The sequence below is a fragment of the Palaemon carinicauda genome, chromosome 23 (assembly GCF_036898095.1).
Source record: "Palaemon carinicauda isolate YSFRI2023 chromosome 23, ASM3689809v2, whole genome shotgun sequence".
In the NCBI taxonomy this organism is placed as follows: domain Eukaryota; kingdom Metazoa; phylum Arthropoda; class Malacostraca; order Decapoda; family Palaemonidae; genus Palaemon; species Palaemon carinicauda.
In genome coordinates, this window is record NC_090747.1 from 106,080,610 (window position 1) to 106,107,756 (window position 27,147).

At 45.2% G+C, this 27,147-nt stretch overlaps 1 long non-coding RNA gene across 1 annotated transcript in view; it reads left to right on the forward strand.

Annotated features, from left to right (window-relative positions):
• Positions 1–27,147, forward strand: part of LOC137617348 (uncharacterized) — a 48,904-nt gene that overhangs the window by 18,598 nt on the left and 3,159 nt on the right. The window contains exon 2 of the long non-coding RNA XR_011039628.1: positions 22,101–22,245. This is a non-coding gene — a long non-coding RNA (uncharacterized lncRNA). The remainder of the gene's footprint in view (positions 1–22,100; positions 22,246–27,147) is intronic.

Genomic DNA, 27,147 nt, shown 5'->3' on the forward strand with positions numbered 1-27,147 from the left:
CTTCTATTATTCGGTGTTGGTTTAGATTGCAGACTCCCAAATTCTTTAGCCTTTCAAACTGCAAGCCTTGTAAGGCACTCAACTTACTTTGAGTTGCACCCAAAATCTCCTCAACCTTATGGCTTTTGGGTGAAACAATGATTAAACAGTCTGGATGTAATTAGAAGTAAGGTGCTTCCATTCAAGGTATCATCAACGCCTCCATGGATATTACCAGAGATATCTTTTTGTAAATACTTTATTGGAGTTAAGAAGAATATGACTGACTTAAAAGCCAAGTCTCTGTTTTTTATGGAACATGTTGAAGAACATAGAGGATCGACTTTTATATATACTGATGACTCCAAATTTGATGCTGGCGTTGGATTTGGAGTACATAGTAATGGTTTTAATTGTAGAGGTACACTTCCTCTAACAGCTTCCATATATACTGCTGAACTATATGGCATATTAACCGCTATTGAGAAAATAACGTTGGAGAAGGAGGGTAATTTTACAATTTTTAGTGATGCAAGGAGTGTCCTTCAAGCTTTAGTAGTTTTTAATTCTAGTACCCCTCTAGTTTTAAAGATTTTAGAATGGCTTTTTATTATTGGAAGGAGAGGTATAATGGTTAGTTGTTCCTACACTAAATACAAAGACTTATTCTTTACTATAGGAGATATTCTAGCGCGAGCTGGAAAATACGGCAGAAAAACCTTAACAAGGTCGTTAACGACCGGACAGGTAATTACCCACCTGTCAGGGGTGGGGGACCGCCGGTCGGTAGCTGCTGTTTACCTTCAATCGAATTCTAGCCGGCGCAGTGGTAACACCACTGAACCTGCTTTATTTGCTGGCAGACTAGCCTTTCTTTTTTTGCACGACAGGTTCAACTTTCTACTGTTAGAAGGTCTTCTGATTCTTTACACAGATCTTCCCTCCATCACCGCCCCCCTAGGATAGTCCTAACTAGAATCCGATTAAAGGTAAACAGCAGCTACCGACCGGCGATCCCCCACCACTGACAGGTGGGTAATTACCTGTCCGGTCGTTAACGACCTTGTTAAGGTTTTTCTGCCGTATTTTCCAGCTCGCGCTAGAATATCTTATAGTAAAGAATTTGGGTTTGTATGTTAGGAAAAATAGAAACTCTGTTATAAGTTTGTCATATTTTGTTGGGTTCCAGCCCATGTAGGTGTGTCTGGGAATGAGAAGGCAGATTTACTGGTGAAGAATGCTACATCTGAGTTGCTACCAAGAAGGTATCCCATTCCCTGTAATGATTTCCTACCTAACATCAAGAAATTGTTTTGAAATAAATGGCAACAGCACTGGAATAATCTAGATGGCAATAAAATGAGAGAAGTAACAAATGTCTTATCTCCTTGGAGGTATGACACGATGCCTCGAAAATGGGAGACGACTCTTTGTCCTCTCCGTATTGGTCACACTCGGTTGACACAAGAGTTTCTTCTGAAGGGCCAACACCAACCGTATAGTGGCGACTGTTTAGTACCTTAAACAGTGAGCCATTTGTGGACCAAATGCCCCAATTATAATAACTTAAGAAATAGATACCTATTTGAGGCTCGAGGTTAGGGTGGCAGGTTCATCCTTACCAAGATTCTTGGACATGTGTTCTACTATGCAAGTGGCATTTTTAAATTTATTTCAGAAGCAGGTCTTCTGAAAACTATTTAACTTCTATAGTGACATTCAACTTTTATGGTTTAAATTGAATATTCTTTTCATTTTTATATAAAATTAATGATTTCAGCATCAATGACCTTAGATGTCAGGATGCCTGAAAACTTTAAATCAATCAATCAATCAACAAAAGGATTCAGAGAACTGGGCTCGAAGATTGTCGATGACCAAGCGCTGCAGAAGAGAATTTAGGATGCGGAATTGTTCTCGTCGCTGCCAGTGATGCTCGACGTCCCTCTTAGGTCTTGAGCACTTGTAGAGGTACCAGATGACGACCTTGATCCAACCCTCGAGTCTGGAGATGAATAAGTCCAGGATTTCCAATTCGGATAACTGAAGGAGTGTTTACTCGGCCAGCTAGCCCTAAAGCTCATGCCACTGAGTAAGGAGAGTCAGGCTATTTCTTTATGCAGGTTTTGGCCTGCATAAGAAAGATTAGTGGACTTGAGGAGTCCACATACTCCCCTTCAGAGGGGAGAGTCAAGCTTTTGGACATGTACTACTGTGCCTCAAGACCCAGAAAGACCAAGGTGGCGTTATCCTGGACTAAGATAGTGTCAATGTCTATCAAGGTCATTTCTCAGATTGCTGTGAAAAAGAGTAACTCATTGTAGTTACTTCCTCACCTTTCGTTAGGCAGAGGAAGTACTATAATAGCCTCCACAACAACCCCTCGGCCTTGTCCATAGACCTGGCAGTCTCTACTTTGGCTCAGGGCATGGCAATTGACAAGCTGGTAGCACAACAGATGATGTTCTTGGCTGCAGAGGCCACGAACATTAAGAGGATTGCTAAGTTAACTTTGCAAGTGTTTTTATGGATAGACTACTGGTCAGGCTTCATTGGTTATCTGACCGACAATGAAAATTTGTCGGATTCAGATAAGAGGAATACCTTTAAGACAGTTTGCTTTCCAGAGCGAGAGCTGTGGAGTTCCTTGACCACAACATAGTCTACCAGTGGGCAAACTGGATCTTGAAAAGGCGTGATTTGATCATTTCAAGAATCCAGAGGCAGGTACCGATAAGGGAAGCTCTTCGTCTTCGAAACTCATCGGTGGGGAGTCCTTCCTTGTTCCACACGGAAGACATCAATGCATTTGCGGAGCACTGAAAGAAAGCAAACCAGGACTCGCTTCTCCATAAGGCAGTAACATCTCGCCCTTACACTTTGGCACCCTCTGCATTAAAGGCGTCTCCTGTGCCCAGACAGGCGCACAAGAAAACAGCTTTGACTTTGAAGCAGTCCACCGCAAAGTTGAACTAGCAAGCCTTTCTCAGCAAGCACGTGAGAGAAAGGTGGCAACTTTGGTCATTCCTGCTAGGAGGGGACATTCCTCCCGCCTTACTACTAGTGAGACGATGCTTGAAGCACGGGTGGTAGTTATGGGTGATCCTCAAGGCCGAACCTTGGACGGTTTCGATCCTCTGAGCAGGAAACCACGTCCTTTCACTCTCTCACCCTCTGTGATGTCATATTCCTTCGTGAAGGGATCAGCAAAGGATCTCTCCCTTCGGGCAGAAGTCTAAACCATGCTACAGAAGGGCACTTTCCAGGAGGCTCTCGACAGGTCCCCAGGCTTCTACAGTCAACTCTTAATTTTAGTGAATGCGTCTTGAGGCTAGAGACCAGTCATGGACCTGTCGGCCTTGAACAAGTTTGTTCTGCAGAGTCCATTCGAGATTGAGACAGGACACAAGGTCAGAAAGGCAGTCAGACCGGGGGACTTAATGTTCACATTGGATCTAAAAGACGATCTTGATCCATCAAGCGTGATGGAAGTACCCTGAGTTTGATGTGTCCTACCATGCAAGTGGCATTTTTAGATTTATTTCAGAAGCAGGTCTTCTGGAAAATATTTAACTTTTATGACATTCAATTTTTATGATTTTAATTGAATACTCTTTAATTTTTTATTTTATTTAATTTTTTATTTTTGTATACATAAATTAAATGTTTCCGGCGTCAATGACCTTAGATGTCAGGATGCCTGAAAACTTTAAATCATTCATTCATTCTACACGAGAACATATACCATTCTGAGGTGCTGTGCTTCAGCCTGTCCACAGTGCCTTAAGTGTTCTTGATAGTGTTCAGTTTCAACCAGAGCCCATTCCAACAGTATTAGTCTACTTAGGTATCTTAATGATTGGTTGATTATAGCATACTCGGTGGAGACCATTCTCCTACACTGAGACAGACTTCTCGCTTTTTCCCAAGACCTAGGGGGTCATGTTGAATTACAAGAAGTCCTCCCTAAATCTTCGCAAAATTTGGTATATCTCAGGGTGCAGATAAACACCCAATCAGGAAAAAGTGTTTCTCTCAAAGCAGAATCCAGAGATTCAGAGATGCGGCTCAGCCCTTCCTCTCGCAAAGCTTGCAACAAGCTCATTTAGGACATACCTCGCTTGAGCGTCTAGTGCCCAACAGCTGCCTTTTCATTCAATCTTTCCAGTTGTAGCTAAATGCGTTCTGGTGTCAGCAGAGGGAACCTCCGGATCATCTAGTTCCGGTGGGGTTAGAGCGAGAGAGAAATTTGAGTTAATGTGTGCTAGATGCCAACCTTGTCAAAGCAATAGAGCTTCTCTCTCCTCTCCCTGATTAATGCTCTTCACAGATGTATCAAAAGAAGAGTTGGGTGCTTACCTGTTGCAGCACGTAGCCTCCAGGCTGTGGTCCAGTTTCATTCAGCAGTGCAACATAAACCTCCTGGAAATGAGAGCAGCTCTTTGAGCTCTCCATCATTTCCAAGAACTCCTTTCAGGTCACTCCTTGTTGTGCGCCAAACAACGGTAGTGGTATAGTATATCTAAACAAGCAAGGAGGTACTTTTTCATGGCAGCTTTGCCATCTACCTGTGGAGATTTCCCTGTCAGCTCGGTTCATACCAAGCAAAAGACACATCCTAGTATACAATCTGAGCAAGAAGACTCAGATACAGTAGTTGGTTCTGAGAGGTCTGTAAATCCCTGGATAGCCAACAAAGTATTAACTTCATTGGATTCACTAATAATAGACCTGTCCACGTCCCTCAACCAGAAACTTCCGGTGTACTGTTCTCCAGTACCAGACCCACAGGCAGCCTTTCAGGATACCTTCCAACATTCATGGGACAACATGGATTTCTCTTCATCCCCCCCTTTTTGTCCAATGAGGAGACTCCTCAACAAGGTGAGGTCTTCTCAAAACCTCTCGATGACCACTGTGGCAGCAAGCAGAATGGTACCCAGTCCTTTTACTTCTGCTGACAAAAGATTCCGAGGGAGCGTCCTCCCCTCCAGGGCCTTCATCGTCCACCTCACGCCGAGATTTACCATAGAGCAGTCTCTTCCCTATAACTTTACGCCTCGAAGTTATCTAGCATCTCCTCTTGCAGAGAGGGTTTTCACACGCTATGGCGAAACGGATGTCTGTACCTCAGGAAGTCGTCTATCATTCATTACCAGGCAAAGTGGTCAATCTTAGGAGTTTTTGTTATACCTCTGGGAGGAAAAAATTGTTCAGTCTTGGCAGTTAAAGGCTACCAGTCAGTCTTGAGACTGAATGGAGTTGACAATTCCTTTTCGATGAAACAGTCACTCATATATAGTTTATCTGCCCCCAGTTGGAAGTTAAACCACCTCTCTGGAACATAGTGAAATTACTACGCTTCTGAAAGGAACACCTTATGAACTGTTGAGTCAAGTTTCAAATTGTGACTTGATTCTTAAAATGGTCTTCCCTACCCCCTTGCCTATGCCAAGAGGGTCAGCGAGATGCATGGTCTCTCCTGTGACATCACCCATTCAAAGGGATTGGGACAAGTAACATTCAGCTTTGTCCATGATTTTATTGTTAAGACTCATATCTGGCAGTAGCTGACTCTATGTTCATGCACTTCCAGTATCTGAAGATCCTGATCATATGTTACTGTGTCCTGTGAGGGCACTTAGACTATATCCCAAATGCATTAAAGAATGCTCGTTCTCATATCAAGCGCTTGCTTGTGAGCACAGGCAAGGTAAAGAGGAGAATTTCTCAAGAACACAGTCTTCTCATGGTCAATGTCCAAGCCCTAAATCCTCATTTGTCTCAGCATAGTAAGAAACCCAGAGTGTACCCTCAAGCAAGCAGGAAGGAGCCATTGGAGGATGACAAGGGCCTAAATAAGCTCAAATCCTCAGGGTCATGTTATGGGTTAATACAACAATGGGAATTGCCAAAGAATCTTTAAACTCCATTGAAGAAGAAAAGGCGAGGTTGCACAAAAATAAACAAGGAAGCCATAAAATGCCACGAACACAGGTAATTGATTATAGTGTAATAAGAATCATCACACACAATTGAATGAAGGAACTAATGAGCAAAAAAACTGGTACAGTAATTGGAAACTCAAAAGAGTGGTTGGCTGTTTACAGACTGGCTGCTCATCTGTCAGTGTTCTCAATGGCAGAACAGAATAGGAGGTAGCAGGGTTGCCAATGTGGCTAAAAATTGGGTGGATTTTTGGGATTCAGGGTAATATTATTTATCTTATCCAAAGGTAATGTTTATTAATGAAAAATTTTACGTTTTGATTTGTGTTTTTCGGCATTTTAATACATACTATACATTATTGTTTATCGATTCCAAATGCTAAATTTCCAATTGTTCCGTAACCGAAATACAAACCACGCTATTTACATTGGGTTTACCTTTTAGCGCAGCTGAAATGACGAGCCAATAGTTTTAACGAGGGTTAATTACCCCCGCACTAGTTAGCGGGGGTTAGGGGAAGGGTAGCTTGCTACCCCCCCCCCCCCCACACACACACACCGGTGACTTGCTTCACTTCACTTTTGGCTCGGCGGTGATCAGACGTGTCTGTTCATCGTCCTCGTGACAGCCTTTAATTTTTCTGCTTTTTCTTTCTACAGCGTGTGTGTTGGTTGGAAGTTGACCTTCATTATTATTATTTTACAATGCGTACATACCCTGGTGTTGCCGGTCGTCCTTGTGGGACTTTTATATCGGACGTAGCTACGGACCCTCACAACCTTTGCCCTCAATGTCGGGGTCGACGGTGTGACCAGGAGAACATGTGCCGTGAGTGCAGGGAGTGGTCTGCCTCCCAGTGGGAGAGGTTTGGCCGCCGGCGTAAGAAGTCCAGGAGAGACCGTTCTCCTTCGGGGTTTGCCTTGAAGGAGGAAGGTTCTCGGGATTCTTCTTCCGCCGCCCAAACCTCCTCCGAAGCTCCCCCTCGTCCGGCTCCTAAGGAAGAAGGGTGCTCTCCAGGAGGTCGTCGACGGCTCCCCAGGCTTCTTCAGTCGACTCTTTCTTGTAAAGAAGGCTACTGGAGGCTGGAGACCCATCATCGACCTCTCAGCTCTGAACGGGTTTGTCAAGCAAACCCAGTTCAGCAGGGAGACAGCAGACACGGTCAGACTTGCGGTGAGACCACGAGACTTCATGTGCACACTGGATCTAAAGGACGCGTACTTCCAGATCCCAATCCATCCGTCTTCCTGGAAGTACCTGAGATTTTGCCTAGACGACAAGATCTACCAGTTCAAGGTGCTGTGTTTCTGTCTCTCCACAGCTCCTCAGGTGTTCACCAGAGTGTTCACCCTGATTTCATCTTGGGCGCACAGGAATGGCATTCGTCTCCTTCGTTATCTGGACGATTGGCTGATCCTAGCAGACTCGGAGTCGACCCTTCTTCGGCACAGAGACAGGCTTCTGGATCTTTGCCAGGATCTGGGGATCGTGGTAAACCTCGAGAAGTCCTCTCTGCAGCCGTCCCAACGACTGGTTTATCTAGGCATGCTAATAGACACCAATCTCCACAAAGCCTTTCCATCGGACGACCGGATAGCAAGGCTGAGGAGGGTGGCGGAACCCTTCCTCAGGCGAGAAGAACTCTCCGCCCAATTGTGGTTGCGTCTCTTAGGTCACCTATCCTCCCTGGCTCGTCTGGTTCCAAACAGCCGCCTCAGGATGAGATCCCTTCAATGGCGGCTTAAGTCCCGGTGGAATCAAGGATCCGATTCCCCGGACATTCTGATCCCAATGGGGTCTCTGGAACAGACGGACTTGCGGTGGTGGCTGGTCGACGAGAACCTGCGGAAGGGAGCGAGTCTTCTTGTCCTCCCCCCGGAATTGACTCTGTTTTCGGACGCGTCAAAAGAAGGGTGGGGGGCGCACGTTCTGAACCAGAGGGCCTCAGGCCTTAGGTCAGAATCAGAAAAGTGCCTACACATCAACCTGCTAGAATTGAAGGCCGTCTTTCTGGCTCTTTTGCAGTTCCAACGGTCCCTGGCGGGTCACTCCGTGGTGGTGATGAGCGACAACACCATGGTAGTGGCTTATATCAACAAGCAGGGAGGCACTTTTTCGCAGCAGCTATCCCATCTGGCAGTAGAGACTCTGAGGTGGACCGAAACCCACTCGATAACACTATCAGCTCGCTTCATTCCTGGCAAGAGGAATGTGCTCGCCGACAGTCTGAGCAGGGCCTCGCAGATAGTGAGTACCGAGTGGTCTTTGGATCCTCAGATAGCCAACAAAGTCCTGACTTTGTGGGGTTCCCCGACTGTGGACTTGTTCGCGACAGCTTTGAACTTCAAGCTGCCCCTGTACTGCTCCCCAGTCCCGGACCCCAAGGCACTCTGGCAAGATGCTTTCCAGCAACGGTGGGACAACATCGACGTGTACGCCTTCCCATCGTTCTGTCTGATGAGAAGGGTGCTTAACAGGACCAGACTATCGGTCAACTGTTCGATGACTCTAGTAGCTCCGCTATGGCATCACGCGGAATGGTTTCCGGACCTTCTGCAGCTCCTGACGGAGCTCCCGAGGGAGCTTCCTCCACGACACGAGCTTCTCAGACAACCCCACTCCGGCGTCCCTCACAGGGCCGTAGCCTCGCTTCGGCTTCACGCCTGGAGACTATCCAGCGTCTCCTCGCGGAGAGAGGCTTTTCGCAACAGGTTGCGGAGAGAATGTCTCGGCACCTGCAAAGGTCCTCTGAGGGAGTCTACCAAGCAAAGTGGAGTGTCTTTTGTGGTTGGTGTCGTGGAAGGGGTATCTCTCCACTCGATGCCACTATTCCAGCAATAGCGGACTTCCTCGTTTATCTGCGGGAAGAAATGCGCCTTTCTGTCTCGGCAGTGAAAGGCTATCGCTCAGCCTTAAGCTTGGCCTTCAGACTGAAGGGCGTGGATATTTCTTCATCGCTAGAACTCTCTTTACTCATACGTAGCTATGAGCTTACCTGCCCCCAGTCGGAAGTGAGACCTCCTCCTTGGAATGTGGTTCGAGTCCTCAGGTCTCTTAAGAGACCTCCCTTCGAGCCATTACGCCAGGCCTCCGATCGCCACCTGTCTTGGAAGACGGCTTTCCTACTCGCTTTGGCTTCGGCCAAGCGGGTTAGTGAACTTCATGGTCTCTCGTACGACATCGCCCATTCAAGGGGATGGGGGGAGGTAACGTTCAGGTTCGTCCCTGAGTTTGTTGCCAAGACTCAGAATCCTGGAGTGCCGGATCCTCGGTTCGACTCTTTCAGGATCGCGAGTCTCCTTTCTGTAACAAGCGACCCAGACCAGCTGCTACTATGTCCAGTGAGGTGTCTGAGGCACTACTTAAAGAGAACGGCTGCAGTCCGTCCTCAAGTGCGAGCTTTGTTTGTGAGCACAGGCAGGACTAAGAGGAGGGTCACCAGGAACACCATCTCAGCTTGGATTCGAAGGGTTATCCACTATGCCCCGAATCCTGACCCTCCTCCTTCACGTCGCCCTCGGGCCCACGACGTCAGGGGTATTGCTACATCCCTGGCCTTCAAGAGAAACTTCTCTGTGACGCAGGTACTTCAAGCTGGGGTCTGGAAGCGTCAATCGACCTTCACTGCCCACTACCTGCAAGACGTGACCCACAGGAGCCTCGATACGTTTTCTATCGGCCCTGTGGTGGCTACACAACAGCTGGTCTAACCTCAGGCTCCTTTTTGGATAAGTAGCAGTAGGTTGAGGGCATTGTTACCCGGTCTTAGTCTGCGTGAATGAAAGAGTATGTCTGACCCTTACTTCTTTCTTCATTCTCCCCTCTCTTGGGGAAGCAGCATCCTGGTCCTCGCATAGCTGACCTCGACCTCTGCAGGTAACCCATGCTTCTTTGTGCTCCTAGTATTAAGCTTAATAATGTTGCGTCTCCCATACCCTGACGAGGTGGTATTGGGAACGTCCTATCCTAGAATTCCTATCTCAAGGTCTCAAGGTCAACTTCATAGGACGAGTCACACTCTCCTCCACACAATGCTTATGTAGGCCACTCGTTCCTAGCGATGCTAGGAACTTGTGAGGTACAGGGGCTCCCTATCTCTAGTGCTGCTCACTGAGGGATCGAGCCCCCGAGCAAGCCGAAGTCAGTAAGGCTGGGGACTTTCCACCCTTCCTAAGGGGTAAGTCACCCAATGTAAATAGCGTGGTTTGTATTTCGGTTACGGAACAAATGACAAATTCGAAGATAATTTGTATTTTTCCTAACCATACAAACCTTAGCTATTTACACATATGTGCCCGCCATCCCTGACCCCCAAGTCAAGTCCTACCTCTAAGTGAAGTGAAGCAAGTCACCGGTGTGTGGGGGGGTAACACGCTACCCTTCCCCTACCCCCCGCTAACTAGCGCGGGGGTAATTAACCCTCGTTAAAACTATTGGCTCGTCATTTCAGCTGCGCTAAAAGGTAAACCCAATGTAAATAGCTAAGGTTTGTATGGTTAGGAAAAATACAAATTATCTTCGAATTTGTCATTTTTGATGCTCTTTTTAACATTACTGTACGCTCTTTGGTGATTTATAACCAAATTTTGTAACTATGTCACCAGACATATCATTTGTGGTCCCGGTTGTAAAGTTGATCAGTTGTAAGTCACATAGGTTAATGAGTATCTGTACTGTTCAAGATCGTACGCAGGGCAATACAGACCGAGACCGTACACGTGAAGCATATTCAAATTGAGAGCCTGGAGAGCAAACTGCGACAGCGAGTGTCTCCGGAGATCAGTCTTTGTAATGGTGGCAGGACAGTGCGGGTGGGGAGCTGTCTTTGTGACAGTCTGCATAATTTCTCACACTGCTCATATGAGGGGGAGCTTGTTCACCATGTTACTTCTGCGGGGCTCTCATCTTCCTTAGCAGTAGTATCGTCGACTTTCGGGAACTCGTAAGAAGGACATGAAAGAGGGTACAAGTGCTCGGTTTCATACGAGACAGAGTGATGGTAAGAGGTGTGTGAACCTGTACGATGTACGATCTTGGTAGGTACTATTCTCCAGGTACATAACATCCTCATCCTCACTTATGTGAGAAAAGATAGATCGGAGACATACTACTGCGTTGATCAGTTATCTTGGACAACGTCCAAGCCTAGAGCACTGCATTCAGTACGGAAACAAGAGTTCTGCATGCTAACATTTCTTCCTGCTATAGGACAATTTCCAGTAATCATTCCTCCCAGAACAGAACCAAACACAGGTGCAGAATCAGCCCGTATTGACGTTTCTTCCTGTTAAGGTACAACTCTCCATGCACCATTTTCCCCCTCTTTCCTGAGAGAGAAATCATCCAAGAAGGGAGAAAGAAGTGCGGCACCCTTTATCGCGACTGGTAGGGCTTGTGCTCAGCTCCAGAAGGGAGCCGTGTGTGCTGTTAATGGACAACTCTCGGCACTTACTTCTCCCAGTATGAGACTGAGCAAAAGCATATAGGTGTTAACACCCATACCAAGTACTCAAGACACCTCTCTAGTGTTATTTATGCTGATGTTTCTTCCCACTATGAGACAACTCTGCATTTACTCAAGAATGGAGGTTCCTTGTACTGCATTCTCACTCACACAGGGAGAGAAACGGTAGGAGTCAATTGTGTATGACCCCCATCTGAAATTCTTCCTGGACTACTACTACTTATTTTCATCTAGAAGTAGCAACTTAGACTTTCACTAAGACTAGTAGGAACTTGAAGTTCGCCTTTAACAAGGTCGTGCAGGCCGATAACGACACCCTCCAGGTAATAAGTCCTTAGGCCCTTTTTGGGAACGGGAAGATACTGAAGGTAAGAAAAAGGGAGCACCCTTCTGTGCCATATGTGGTGGCAACAAAACCTTCTCCCCAAGAAGGAGCACATCTTTGTCTAAAGAAAGCCAACCTCATTATGATTACACAATCATCATTATCACAGGGCCACACTAGTCTAACAGGAACAAGAATGTGGATATCAGCAGATTTACACAGACATCTGTCATGCTGCTTCAGTTATTGGGAAAAGACTGCAAATCCTGCCCTTAATTTTAAATATCCCTTGCACACGACGATCTGCCAATCCAAAAGTAAAAGATTAAAACCACCAGTTGTGGATGCTGGAAGGACTTTCCCACCACTCTCCTACTAACTACCACCACTTTAAGTTTTTTAACAACCGTATCCAGCTTAAGATGAAGGTTTCTATTCGTGTAGGATGCAGGAAGGACTTCGCCCACCAATCTCCTACTAACTACCACCACTTTGTTAATTTTAACAACAGTATCCAGCTTAAGATGAAGGTTTCTATTTGTGTAGGAACAAATATACTTCTTTGGTGTTTACCTGAAGGCTTTTCAGCCAAAAAGGGCTGTGACATTTGATTGATAAATTTAACTTTTCAAAGATTCTACTTCTGAGTTGGTGACATCATTAGGTAAATACCTTGGTAAGATCATAACACACCAAAACTATAGTACTGTACAATTATATTGTTATGACTATTTTCAGGCAAGTGATGGCCTATGAGGGGTTTGCCATAAGCTTTAATTGCGAGTTGATTTTGTTCAGCAAAGCATTAATCAGCACATTGAAGGCCAATTCTGTCATTTCCATTATGTATGCTTGTTGACTATCAGAGGGTTAAAGTAACGTTAAAATAAGAATTCTATTACCCAAGCATCCCTATACTTAAAGTATTCATCATATGATCTATGGATTACCATATAAGATGTAAAACAAAGTGGACATAATTACCTTTAATATAATTTGAACAGCCTTATCATTGTAAATACTAATATTCAAATAAGAAATATTTTAGATATATTCTGTTAATAAAACCATGATTCCTTATTATGAAAACCTATATTCTCATGTACAATCACATAGTAAATCAATCAAAAGAATACTGTACATAAAATTTTTCCTTTTTTTTTTAAGTAAACATCAAAACTGTTTCCAAATAGTAGCCATGCCATATAAGAGCTCTTAATAGAAATATTTAAGAACAGGTAATCAGCTGCACAAATCTTTAGCTGGATGAGAAATGACAGAGTATGTTTATTTACATGAAAAATTACAAAGCTACAGTAAGTACAAGTTTTTTTAAAGCTCTGTGATTGCAATGTCAGTACAGTACTAGTTAAATGAAAACATGTTGTCAGACAATAAAAAATAAAAATTCCCTTTCGAGAAAACCTATACTGTATTCTCACATACATGTACAATCCAAATTTAAATAGCACTAAGCTGAAAAAGAAAATTGTTGTCATAAAAAAATATATCTTTTCAAGTTAATATGGCATTGTTGTACTGTACTTTACAATGAGACCACAATAAATTAACATGAACTTATAACAGTTGATAAATCATAAAACTACAGTACAGCAAAAACAGTTGATAATTTGTAAAAGAACAAGAGTCAGCATTGAATCATTATGGATGATGAAATGTGCATATAATAAATATGGGTAATAAAATTTGCATTAAATCATAATGGATGATAAGATATGCATTTTATTGGAGTGGATTTATGGATTCATGCCAGAAGGCATATCATTCAGTTCTCATGCATAACTGCGGGAAAAAAACCCAGTTGTAGTATGAAGGAAAAGTTAGGAGGCTGGACATAAAGATGGAAGGAAAGGGAAGGGGAACGGAGGTATAGTAGAAGCCTCGAAAATGAGAGCAGCTAGGAGCCGAGAGGAAACTGCATAAATCTTCAAGTAATGCCTACATTGCAAAGCATTGAAATTCTAATGTCAGAACTAGTTGAACAAATACGCTGAGCAAGTACAGCAGTATTTTACACATTTATTAGAATTGAATGTCAACTTAAATGACACCCCAGAACAACCTTACTTTTCAAAAAAAGAAGAAATATATTTGAATATTACAAAATGAGTCTTAAAAATATATTAATTTTTTTTTTTTCATTCAAATAAATTGTTCTACCCAATTACAAAATTTATTCACTGTACAGTAAAAGGTCATGATTGCAATTTGAGCTTTACTTTTATAAAACTGCAGATAAAATCTCTGGAATAATATTTTTACATTAAAGTCTGGGCTTCCTAAAATAACTTATCAAAAAGTATATACAAACAGACGCAGTGTATTTTAGTAGACAAGGTGATACGATAATAAACAAAAACATTGATAGGACTGACACACTTGTTTCTTTGGCACAGTGATACTGTAATTTTCAATATTTAACTTAGCCGGTGATTATAATAGCTGCAACTCTGTTGCTCGACAGAAAACTCTAAGGTAAAACTCGCCAGCGATCGCTACACAGGTTGCGGGTGTGCCCAACAGCGCCATCTGTCGTCCAGATACCCAGTACTCAATGTAAACAAAGACTCAATTTTCTCTCTGTCGTGCTATCGACAAGACGTACTTACTCGCTGTTGCTAAACTGGAGTTTTTTCACAACTAATTGGTGAAGTACATTATTCTAGTTTTGAGCTTTCGCTGTGCAGGGTTTCTCTTCACACAAATCCTTGAACTCTTTTTGATAACGGATTCTTTGTTGATGACTTTTTGATAGTTTTTTGAATTCCCCTTTGACCAATTCAAAATGGCTGACCGTTCACAAGTCCCAAAATTTAGGAAGTGCAATGCTAGGGACTGTTCAAGGCGTCTTCCGAAGGCTTCTATCGACCCTCACACTGTTTGTTCCAATTGTCGGGATAAAACCTGTCAATTGGAAGATCGGTGTGAGGAGTGCGTTGGGCTTTCGGAATTCGATTTTATCGAATTCCAAAAGTATACACGTAGGCTAGAGAGAGATAGAGTTAGGAGAAGTTCCTCTCGTTCTATTGATATTTCCTCTCCTCATGCCCCACAACCTATTCCTTCCCCTGTAGTGGTTGCTCCTAATCCCCCTCCTGGCACTCAGGAACCTTCGATGGCTGATATGATGCGTGCCATCCAAGCTCTGGGTGAGAGAGTTGAGTCCATTGCTAGTGACCGTAATCAACTTATGGCAGATGTGAAGGAGCTGAAGTGCAAAAGTGCAGTGGGAAGTGTTAAAGTGAGTGATAGTGTTGTGGATAGTGTTGCGCTTGAGGGTTCGTCTGTTCGTGCCTGTCGTCCTCCTAGTCCGGGACCTCTTGCAAGCTCCCAAGTCCAGGGGAGAAGCAATGTCGTACGACAAATGGGTTCGAGAGGCTTTAATCAGCGAACAGACGTTCCCTCCGTGGTATCGGGCGTATCTACCCAAGATCGCCCCTGCCTAACTAAGACGAGAGAGCCCATTTATTCCTCGTCTTCGGAAGGTGTTTCTCGCAAGAAACCCTGAACCAAGGTCTCACGACCGTTAAAGCGCAAGTCGGTCCCTTCCGCACAAGTCCAACGGCCCAGTTGTAGCCACTGGGTCAGTTCGGACTCGCTGCAGTCATCCGATGACTGCTCACCTCCTAAGAGAGGCAAAGCGGTACCGCTTCAGACAGTTACACCGTCTGTCGCCGCACCTGCTCCTGTAGACCCTAGTGGTCTCTGCTGCAAGACATGCAGTCTAAACTAACGTCTCTTATGCAGGACTTTCGTGCGGAGAAGGTTGCTGCCGCACCAGCTAGTGCAGCTCCTTGCCTACAACCGCCCACACGATCGGTTGTGCGTCCTGTGGACGCTGAGGTAACCTTCTCACGCACACCAGTTGAGAGAGTTCCGCCACCCATGCGTTCCAGTGCGATCTGCCAGCCGCATGTTGACGTTCAGCGACGCACGGAGGTCTCCGTTGACGTTCGTGAGGTTCAACAACCGTCAGAGTTGTTTTGTTTTGACGCGGTGCGTCAACCTCCGCAACCCAGTGTGGTTGCCACTGCTCACCCACATCAGTCCAGACAGTCTGGAGTAGACGCTGTGCGTCCCCGCGCTGCTATGGTTGTTGCCAGCTCACAGACTGGGCAACAGTTCCATGACGTTGCGTCCGGCTCAGTCACGCATGCACCCGTGCGACCGGACTCAGCTATCCAGCCCTTACCCACTCCGTTGCCGTTCCCTCATCAGTTATCGGATGAGGGACTTTCTGATGATGATGTTGCTGCACACGTAGATGAACCGCATTCAGAACTGGACGAGCCTAAGTCTACGCAACCCTCTTTGGACTTTAGAAAAGTTTTGGCCCTTTTCAAAGAGATGTTTCCGGACCAGTTTGTTTCTGTGGCTCCGCGTTCTCCTCCGTCAGAGTTTGTGTTAGGCATGCCGTCAACCACTCCTGCCTTTACTAGACTCGTCCTCGCACGCTCGTCCAAGAGAGCTTTGCGGGTTATAGGAGAATGGCTGCAGTCCAAGAAGAGTTTAGGGAAGACAGCTTTTACGTTTCCCCCTGCTAGACTCTCTTCTAGATCGAGCGTCTGGTATGCCACGGGAGAAGTTCTCGGCTTGGGAGTTCCTGCCTCTGCCCAGGGCGACTTCTCAAGTCTTGTAGACTCTCCCCGCCGCCTTGCCATGAGACGCTCAAAGATATGTTGGTCATCTTCGGACCTGGACCACCTTTTGAAAGGTATCTTTAGAGCCTTCGAAGTTTTTAACTTCTTAGACTGGTGTCTAGGAGCTCTAAGCAGAAAGATATCTCCAACAGAGAAGGAGACTTCCTTGCTCATTATGTCCTGCATGGACAAGGCCGTACGTGATGGGTCTAATGAGCTTGCTGCATCATTTGTGTCCGGAGTCCTTAAGAAGCGTGAAAACCTATGCTCATTCCTTTCAGCTGGAGTTACACCATGCCAGAGATCCGAACTTCTGTTTGCTCCTCTTTCCAAGTGCCTTTTTCCAGAAGACCTGATTAAGGAAATTGCCACTTCTTTGATACAGAAGGACACTCACGATCTTGTTGCGTCCTCCGCTCGCAAAGCCACCCCTTTGCCTACCTTGTCAGCTAGACCAAGGATGGACACTCCAGCGTCCCGTTTTATTCCGCCCTTTCGTGGCAGAGCCTCCAGCAGAGGAGGTGCTCGTGCCGAAGGGAAACGAGGAAAGAAGAAAGGAACCAAGTCCTTTAAGGGCAGAGTCTGACTGCCAGCTTCTTCAGACAGCAGTGGGAGCCAGACTCAAGAACTTCTGGCAGACCTGGGAAAAGAGAGGCGCAGATGCACAATCTGTGAAGTTGCTCAGAGAGGGGTACAAGATCCCGTTTGTACGGAAACCCCCTCTAGCAACGTCTCCCATCGATCTCTCTCCCAGGTACAGAGAGGAAGACAAGAGACGAGCCTTGAAACAGGAAGTGTCTCTTTTACTAGAGAAGGGAGCGGTGGTCAAAGTCTCGGACCATCAAACCCCGGGATTCTACAACCGCCTCTTCTTGGTGTCAAAGAAGACAGGAGGGTGGAGGCCGGTGCTAGACGTCAGTGCGCTGAATGTCTTTGTCACAAAACAGACGTTCTCCATGGAGACCACAAAGTCGGTTCTAGCAGCGGTCAGAAGGGAAGACTGGATGGTCTCTTTAGACCTAAGGGACGCCTACTTCCACGTCCCCATCCACCCGGACTCCCAACCTTTTCTGAGATTCGTTTTCGAGAAGGTTGTCTACCAGTTTCAAGCCCTGTGCTTTGGCCTAAGCACAGCTCCTCTTTTGTTTACGAGGCTGATGAGGAATGTAGCCAAATTCCTTCATTTACCGGACATCCGAGCCTCCCTCTATTTGGACGACTGGCTTCTCAGAGCTTCTTCCAGTCGTCGCTGTCTGAAGGATCTAAAGTGGACTCTAGATCTGACCAAGGAATTGGGTCTCCTTGCCAATATGGAAAAGTCACAAGTGGTCCCATCCCAAACTATTGTGTATTTAGGGATGGAGATTCACAGTCTAGCTTTTCGGGCTTTTCCGTCGGCCCCCAGAACAAGCCAAGCCCAGTTATGCATCCAGAACATGCTGAAGAAGGAACGATGTTCAGTCAGGAAGTGGATGAGTCTGATGGGGACGCTATCATCCCTGGAACAGTTTGTGTCATTAGGAAGACTACACCTCCGTCCTCTTCAATATCACCTAGCATTTTACTGGAAAAAGGACAAGACGCTAAAAGCGGTCTCGATCCCCATTTCCGAGAAGATGAAGTCTTGCCTGACGTGGTGGAAGGACAGTATCAGCCTCAGAGAGGGTCTGCCCCTGGCTGTTCAGACTCCCAACCACGTTCTCTTCTCGGACGCATCGGACGTAGGCTGGGGCGCGACATTAGACGGTCGGGAATGTTCGGGAATATGGAACTCGAGTCAAAGGACAATGCATATCAACTGCAAGGAGCTACTGGCAGTACATCTGGCCTTGAAAAGCTTCAGGTCTCTCCTTCAAGGCAAAGTGGTGGAGGTGAACTCGGACAACACCACTGCTTTGGCGTACATCTCCAAGCAAGGAGGGACCCACTCACTGACGTTGTACGAGATCGCAAGGGACCTGCTCATCTGGTCAAAAGGTCTAAACATATCGCTAGTAACGAGGTTCATCCAAGGCAACTTGAATGTCATGGCAGATTGTCTCAGTCGGAAGGGACAAGTAATTCCAACAGAATGGACCCTCCACAAGGATGTATGCAAGAGACTTTGGGCCACTTGGGGCCAACCAACCATAGATCTCTTTGCAACATCGATGACCAAGAGGCTCCCAATATATTGCTCACCAATCCCGGACCCAGCAGCAGTTCATATAGATGCCTTTCTCCTAGATTGGTCACATCTGGATCTATACGCATTCCCACCATTCAAGATTGTCAACAAGGTACTGCAGAAGTTCGCCTCTCACGAAGGGACAAGGTTGACGCTAGTTGCTCCCCTCTGGCCCGCCAGAGAATGGTTCACCGAGGTACTTCGATGGCTAGTAGACGTTCCCAGAACTCTTCCTCTAAGGGTGGACCTTCTACGTCAGCCACACGTAAAGAAGGTACACCAAAGCCTCCACGCTCTTCGTCTGACTGCCTTCAGACTATCGAAAGACTCTCGAGAGCTAGAGGCTTTTCGAAGGAGGCAGCCAGGGCGATTGCTAGAGCAAGGAGAACATCCACCCTTAGAGTCTACCAATCGAAGTGGGAAGTCTTCCGAAACTGGTGCAAGTCAGTATCTGTATCCTCGACCAGTACCTCTGTAACTCAAATAGCTGACTTCCTCTTATACCTGAGGAAAGAACGATCACTTTCAGCTCCCACTATCAAGGGTTACAGAAGCATGTTGGCATCAGTCTTCCGTCACAGAGGCTTAGATCTTTCCAACAATAAAGATCTACAGGACCTCCTTAAGTCTTTTGAGACCACGAAGGAGCGTCGTTTGGTTACGCCTGGTTGGAATTTAGACGTGGTACTAAGATTCCTCATGTCAGACAGGTTCGAGCCGCTACAATCAGCCTCCCTGAAAGATCTCACCTTAAAGACTCTTTTCCTGGTATGCTTAGCCACAGCTAAAAGAGTCAGTGAGATTCATGCCTTCAGCAAGAACATCGGATTTTCGTCAGAAAAGGCTACATGTTCACTACAACTTGGTTTTCTGGCCAAAAACGAGCTACCTTCTCGACCTTGGCCGAAATCGTTCGATATTCCCAGCTTATCGAATATGGTTGGCAATGAACTAGAAAGAGTCTTATGCCCTGTGAGAGCTCTTAAGTTCTATTTAAAACGAACTAAACCTTTACGAGGCCTTTCTGAAGCTTTATGGTGTTCAGTTAAGAAACCATCTTTGCCTATGTCAAAGAATGCTTTATCCTATTTTATCAGACTGTTAATACGAGAAGCTCATTCCCATCTGAGTGAGGAAGACCAAGCATTGCTGAAGGTAAGGACACACGAAGTTAGAGCTGTCGCAACTTCCGTGGCCTTTAAACAAAATAGATCTCTGCGAAGTATAATGGACGCAACCTATTGGAGAAGCAAGTCAGTGTTCGCGTCTTTTTATCTTAAGGATGTCCAGTCTCTTTACGAGGACTGCTACACACTGGGACCATTCGTAGCAGCGAGTGCAGTAGTGGGTGAGGGCTCAACCAATACAATTCCCTAATTCCATAACCTTTTAATCTTTCTCTTGAAATGTTTTTATTGTTGTTTTTTGGGTTGTCCGGAAGGCTAAGAAGCCTTTCGCATCCTGGTTGATTTGGCGGGTGGTCAAAGTCATTTCTTGAGAGCGCCTAGATTAGGGGTTTTGATGAGGTCCTGTTGTATGGGTTGCAACCCTTGATACTTCAGATCCTAGGGGTCGATCAGCATCCTAAGAGGATCGCGAGGCTCCGTAAGGAAGACGTACTTAAAAAGGCAGAGTAATTGTTCAAGTCGACTTCCTTACCAGGTACCTATTTATTTTGTTTTTGTTATTTTGATAACTTCTAAAATGAAATAAAAACTCTTAGCTCATAATAATGTAAACATATATTGCTGGTCTCTACCCACCCCCCTGGGTGTGAATCAGCTATTATAATCACCGGCTAAGTTAAATATTGAAAAATGTTATTTTGATAATAAAATAAATTTTTGAATATACTTACCCGGTGATTATAAATTAAAGGACCCTCCCTTCCTCCCCAATAGAGACGCAGTGGAACGAGGAGAAAATTGAGTCTTTGTTTACATTGAGTACTGGGTATCTGGACGACAGATGGCGCTGTTGGGCACACCCGCAACCTGTGTAGCGATCGCTGGCGAGTTTTACCTTAGAGTTTTCTGTCGAGCAACAGAGTTGCAGCTATTATAATCACCGGGTAAGTATATTCAAAAATTTATTTTATTATCAAAATAACATTTTTATGTTGCATGTCAAATATGGTCTTTGAAATAATACTGTTACAGTATTGCACAAAAGTTGATACAGATCCACCATCAATAGCCCAGCACCCTTAGTTTCAGAGCCTTGCCAGATAAGTGATTTTTGTTGTGTTATACAGCAGTTAATTTTGTATTACACTTCGGACTGGGTAATAATACAAGTCATGTGTATCTCCTTAATTATACATATATTATGCTCTTAACAGTACTGTATTGGACTGTTACAATCGTAAATTAGACAATTAATGAATATACTGTATAGTAGTAAGTGATTTAATAAAATACAGCATGATGAAAATTAAAACTGTCTCCATTTATTTACTTGTCTTATCTTCAACTGTGTGCTGTCTCTTTTTCTTGTATTGGCTCAAAAAAAAAAAAGAAAAAAAATATTATGTTGAAGTATTTACTACCTATATAGTAATATATTAACACAACTCAACCTTTTTTTTTTTCTGCGAAACTCCTGAATTAGTTAAAGGGCCAAGCTAAAGTAGTTTTACTTGCTTTCGACATTTCATTTTACTGCATAATAGTGACTTTTAAAACAAAATTCTACCCTTTGTTTCTATATAATTCAGCTGTCCTGAATAACTAATCTATAGCATTTATTTTTTATGCCCTATACTTATTTTTCACTTTAATTTAGTAGTTACCCACATGCTAGAAATAATGTACACATTAACAGTAATGTTGAATGCAAACACGTCTCATGGCAGTAACTTTAATTGCAACCAAGAAATATAAAGGCATCAGCAATCGTATAGATTATTTCTATGAAACTAGCCCAAGGTTCTTATGGCTTTAGCCTTGAAAAGCTACCCTTGTGTTAATGTCTATCTTTACTTTACTTTGATGGCTGCTCTTGACACTAAACAAGGAAAAGACCATACAATTGGAAGACTGTTGTTTCCTGCTTAACTGATCTTCTACAATATTCAACTTTCCAAGAATAAAGAGCTAAAATATTTATTCCCATCAGCATTGTCCTCAATATGAGAACTTCTGCTACTAATAATGGAGATTCTGACCTGGTTCCCTTTTGTTTCCAAATGTAAGACAGTGCTGTCAGCACCAGAGACTAATGGCAAGTCTTTAAAAATGGTTATACTGAGGCACAATCTGCTATTAATGGCGAATCTAAAAAGTGAGCGGCAGAGGAGAGAGATTGATGGTGGACCTGTATACTGTACAGTACAAGAAAACTTTCATATTTACTATTTACCATTCATGTTATAACAGATTAAACTTTTTTCCTAAGTAGATAAAATAAGGAGTAGATATAAAAATAAAAATTTCCTAATTCTAAATGCGTCTTAATATTATTGAACACCATAATTTTATGGTGCAAAATAATTTTTCATATAATCCTAATACTCATGTACAGTACAACCTAAATCACAGTATTTTATGTTTCCAGGACAACCCGTCTTTCATCTGTTAGAAGAAGAAAACAAGAGGCATTTGTACCGTTCCTTCTTTTATTATTTAGTAGTTTACCAGACCTCAGAGTCGGGATTCCTAACTATCAAAGATCTGGCCTACTGGGCCCTCCAAAACCACAGGTATGTATTAACTAATAATCTCGCAAAGTTATAAGACAGTGAGATTCACATTTTTGGAAGATGCTACAAACCCTACTTAGTTAATTTTTATATTAAATTAAGCTTTTGAATTACGAATATGGAAAACTTTTGAGTTATAAATATATTAGTTTGTTTCATTAAGATTTCATAAATCATGAAGTCTAAACTGCTATTTAGGTAGATGACTGAGGCTGAAGGGTCCAGAATGTTGAATATTTGAGTAAGTATGCAAGGTTAAGTAGAGTAGGGTAAGGATTTGACACTGGATGCTTCTAGATTTGTAAAAGGTGAAGCACAAAATGTATTGTTTAAGTGAATAGTAACACTTTCACTCACCAGTTTAAGTAATTTGTGTGGCAGTCAACATCAAAGAATACTAAATGGTTCCAGTTTTATGCAATTTTTAAAAAAAAATATGAAATAAGGAAAAGGCAATGAAAATCTAAAAAATAAAGTTAATTACTTGTAAAGTAGATACATAATAAAATGAATCCATTTGTTACTAGAGCAAAAAACTGAAAGGGGCTGAAATACATTTTAAATTATCTGAAATGATGAGCGAAGGAAAAGCAAATGGTAATTGGCACCAGTAAAACCAATTTTTAAATATTTAACTTAGCCGGTGAATATATAATAGCTGCAACTCTGTTGCTCGACAGACAAAAAACAGTAAAAACTCGCCAGCGATCGCTATACAGGTTGCGGGTGTGCCCACCAGCGCCAACTGTCGGCCAGATACCACTCTCTCGATGTAAACAAAGACTCAATTTCTTCTCTGTCGACGTGTCGACAAGACGTACTTTACTCGCTGTTGAACCTGGAGTTTTTTCACATCATATTTGGTGAAGTACTTTAATTTGGTTTGAGCTTTTGCAGTACAGGTGTTTTTCTTCAAATAAATCCTTGAACTCTTTTTTGGATCGGATTAATTGTTGATGACTTAGATCGTTTTTTTGGAATTTTCCCTTGACTAATTCAAAATGGCTGACCTTTCACAAGTTCCCAAGTTCAGAAAATGTAATGCTAGGGACTGTCATAGGCGTCTTCCAAAGGCTTCTCTCGACCCTCACACTGTATGTTCCAATTGTCGGGGTAAAACCTGTCAATTGGAAGATCGGTGTGAGGAATGCGTGGGCCTTTCGGAATTCGATTTTATTGAATTTGAGAAATATACACGCAGACTAGAGAGAGATAGGGTAAGGAGGAGTTCTTCTAGGTCGGTAGATTTTTCCTCTCCACATGCCCCTGAACCTAATCCTTCCCCTGTAGTGGTTGTTCCTAACCCCCCTCCTAGCACTCAGGAACCGTCGATGCAAGACATGATGCGTGCTATCCATGCCTTGGGGGAGAGAGTTGAGGCCCTAGCAAGTGACCGGAATCAACTCATGGCGGACGTAAAGGAACTAAAGTGCCAAAGTGCCGCGGCGGAAGGTGTTAAAGTGCCTAGTGTTTCTCAAAGTGTTGTGAACAGTGTTGCGCTTGAGGGTTCGTCTGTTCGTGCCTGTCGTCCTCCTAGTCCGGGACCTCTTGCAAGCTCCCAAGCCCAGGGGAGAAGCAATGTCATACGACTCATGGGTTCGAGAGGCCTTGATCAGCGAACAGACGTTCCCTCTATGGTATCAGGCGTATCTCCCCAAGATCGCCCCTACCAACGTAAGGCGAGAGAGCCCATTTTTACCTCGTCGTCCGAAGGTGTTTCTCGTAAGAAACCTTGGACCAAGGTCTCCAGACCTTTGAAACGTAAGTCGGTCCCTTCAGGACAAGTCCAACGTCCCGGTTGTAGCCACTGGGACAGTTCGGACCCGTTGCTGTCATCGGATGACTGCTCGCCGCCTAAGAGAGGCAAAGTTGTGCCGCCGCAGTCGCTCACCCCGTCTGTTGCCGCACCTGCTTCCGTAGACCCTAAATGGGTGTTACTGCAGGACATGCAGTCCAAGCTTGCGTCCTTGATGGAGGACTTCAATGCGGAGAAGGTTGCCGCTGAACCTTCTGGCCAACAACCATCCAAGCGGTCTGTTGTGCGTCCTGTTGACGTTGAGGTAGCTTTCTCGCGTCAACCAGTTGGGGTAGTACCTCCACCGATGCGACCCAGTGTGGGTTTCCAGCCGCACGTTGACGTTAGGCAACGCACGGAGGTGGTTGTTGACGTTCAGGACGTTCATCAACCATCAGAGGTGACTTGTTTTGACGCGGTGCGTCAACCTCCGCAACCCGGTATGGTGTTGACTGCACAACCCAGACGGTCTAAACAGTCTCGGGTGGACGCTGTGCGTCCTCGCGCACCTATGGTTGTTGACAGTTCCCAGACTGTTCAGCAGTTCCATGACGCTGCGTCCGGCTCCGTCACGCATGCACCAGTGCGACCGGACTCGGCGAGTCAAACGTTGCCCACTCCTTTGCCGTTTTCTCATCAGTTATCGGATGAGGAACTGTCAGATGAGGACGTTGCTGAACCACAAGAGGATCAACCTTCAGAACTTGATGAGCCTAAGGCAGCTCAACCATCCTTGGACTTTAGAAAAGTCATGGCTGTGTTTAAGGAGTTGTTCCCTGACCACTTTGTTTCGGTGGCTCCTCGTTCGCCGCCGTCAGAGTTTGTATTAGGCGTTCCTGCTACCGTGCCTGCCTTTACTAAACTCGTTCTCTCTCGCTCCTCCAAGAGAGCTTTGCGGCTGTTGGGCGATTGGTTAGAGACCAAGAAGAGTTTAGGGAAGACAGCATTTGCCTTCCCCCCATCTAAACTCTCGTCTAGATCGAGCGTCTGGTATGCCACGGGAGAAGTTCTCGGCTTGGGAGTTCCTGCCTCTGCCCAGGGCGACTTCTCAAGTCTTGTAGACTCTCCCCGCCGCCTTGCCATGAGACGCTCGAAGATTTGTTGGTCACCATCGGACCTGGACCACCTTCTTAAAGGTATATTTAGGGCTTTCGAAGTCTTTAACTTCCTAGACTGGTGTTTAGAAGCCCTGAGTAGGAAAATCTCTTCTGCGGATAAGGATGTTTCCTTACTCATTATGTCCTGCATGGACAAGGCCGTCCGTGATGGGTCCAACGAACTTGCCGCTTCATTCACGTCCGGTGTCCTGAAGAAACGAGTCTCTATGTTCTTTCCTGTCTGCTGGAGTGACGCCATGCCAAAGATCTGAGCTACTCTTTGCGCCCTTGTCCAAGTGCCTATTTCCTGAAGTCTTGGTTAAGGAAATTGCCTTGTCTTTAGTACAGAAGGACACCCACGATCTAGTTGCGTCCTCGGCTCGCAAAGCTCCCCCTTTGCCTACATTGTCTGCTAGACCGAGGATAGACACTCCAGCGTCTCGATTTATCCCGCCCTTTCGTGGCAGAGCCTCCAGCAGGGGAGGTGCTCGTGCCGAAGGGAAGCGAGGGAAGAGGAAAGGATCCAAGTCCTCTAAGGGCAGAGTCTGACTGCCCGCAACTTCAGACAGCAGTAGGAGCCAGACTCAAGAACTTCTGGCAAGCCTGGGAGAAGAGAGGCGCAGATCAACAATCTGTGAGGTTGCTCAGAGAGGGGTACAAAATCCCTTTTGTACGCAAACCCCCTCTAGCGACGTCCCCCATCGATCTCTCTCCCAGGTACAGAGAGGAAGAAAAGAGACAAGCCCTGAAACTGGAAGTGTCTCTTTTGCTAGAGAAGGGAGCGGTGGTCAAAGTCTCGGACCTTCAATCACCGGGGTTTTACAACCGTCTCTTCCTAGTATCAAAGAAGACAGGAGGTTGGAGACCGGTGCTAGACGTCAGTGCTCTGAATGTCTTTGTCACAAAGACGAAGTTTTCCATGGAGACCACAAAGTCAGTCTTAGCAGCGGTCAGAAAGGAAGACTGGATGGTCTCTCTAGACCTAAGGGACGCCTACTTCCACATCCCCATTCACTCAGACTCCCAACCCTTTCTGAGATTCGTCTTCGAAGATGTGGTTTACCAGTTTCGGGCCCTGTGCTTTGGCCTAAGCACAGCTCCTCTCGTGTTTACGAGGCTGATGAGGAATGTGGCGAAATTCCTCCACTTATCGGACATCCGAGCCTCCCTTTATTTGGACGACTGGCTTCTCAGAGCCTCTTCCAGTCGTCGCTGTCTGAAGGATCTCAATTGGACTCTAGATCTGACCAAGGAATTGGGACTCCTAGTCAATTTGGAAAAGTCGCAGCTGGTCCCATCCCAAACTATTCTGTATTTAGGGATGGAGATTCACAGTCAAGCTTTTCGGGCTTTTCCGTCGGCCCCCAGAATAGATCAAGCCCTGCTCTCCATCCAGAAGATGCTGAAGAAAGAACGCTGCTCAGTCAGGCTGTGGATGAGTCTGATAGGGACGCTGTCATCCCTGGAGCAATTTGTATCACTAGGAAGACTACACCTCCGTCCTCTTCAATTCCATCTGACTTTTCACTGGAAAAAGGACAAGACGCTAGAGGCGGTCTCGATCCCGATTTCCGAAAAGATAAAGTCTTGTCTGACTTGGTGGAAGGACAATATCAGCCTAAGAGAGGGTCTTCCCCTGGCAGTTCAGATACCCAACCACGTTCTCTTCTCGGACGCATCGGACTTGGGCTGGGGCGCGACGCTGGACGGTCGGGAATGCTCAGGTCTGTGGAACTCGAGTCAGAGGAGCATGCATATCAACTGCAAGGAGCTTTTGGCGGTTCATCTGGCCTTGAGAAGCTTCGAGTATCTCCTTCGAGGCAAAGTGGTGGAAGTAAACTCGGACAACACCACGGCCTTGGCGTACATCTCCAAACAGGGAGGTACCCACTCACTGACGTTGTACGAGATCGCAAGGGACCTGCTCATCTGGTCAAAAGATCGAGGCATCTCCCTAGTAACGAGGTTCATCCAGGGCGACTTGAACGTCCTAGCAGATTGTCTCAGTCG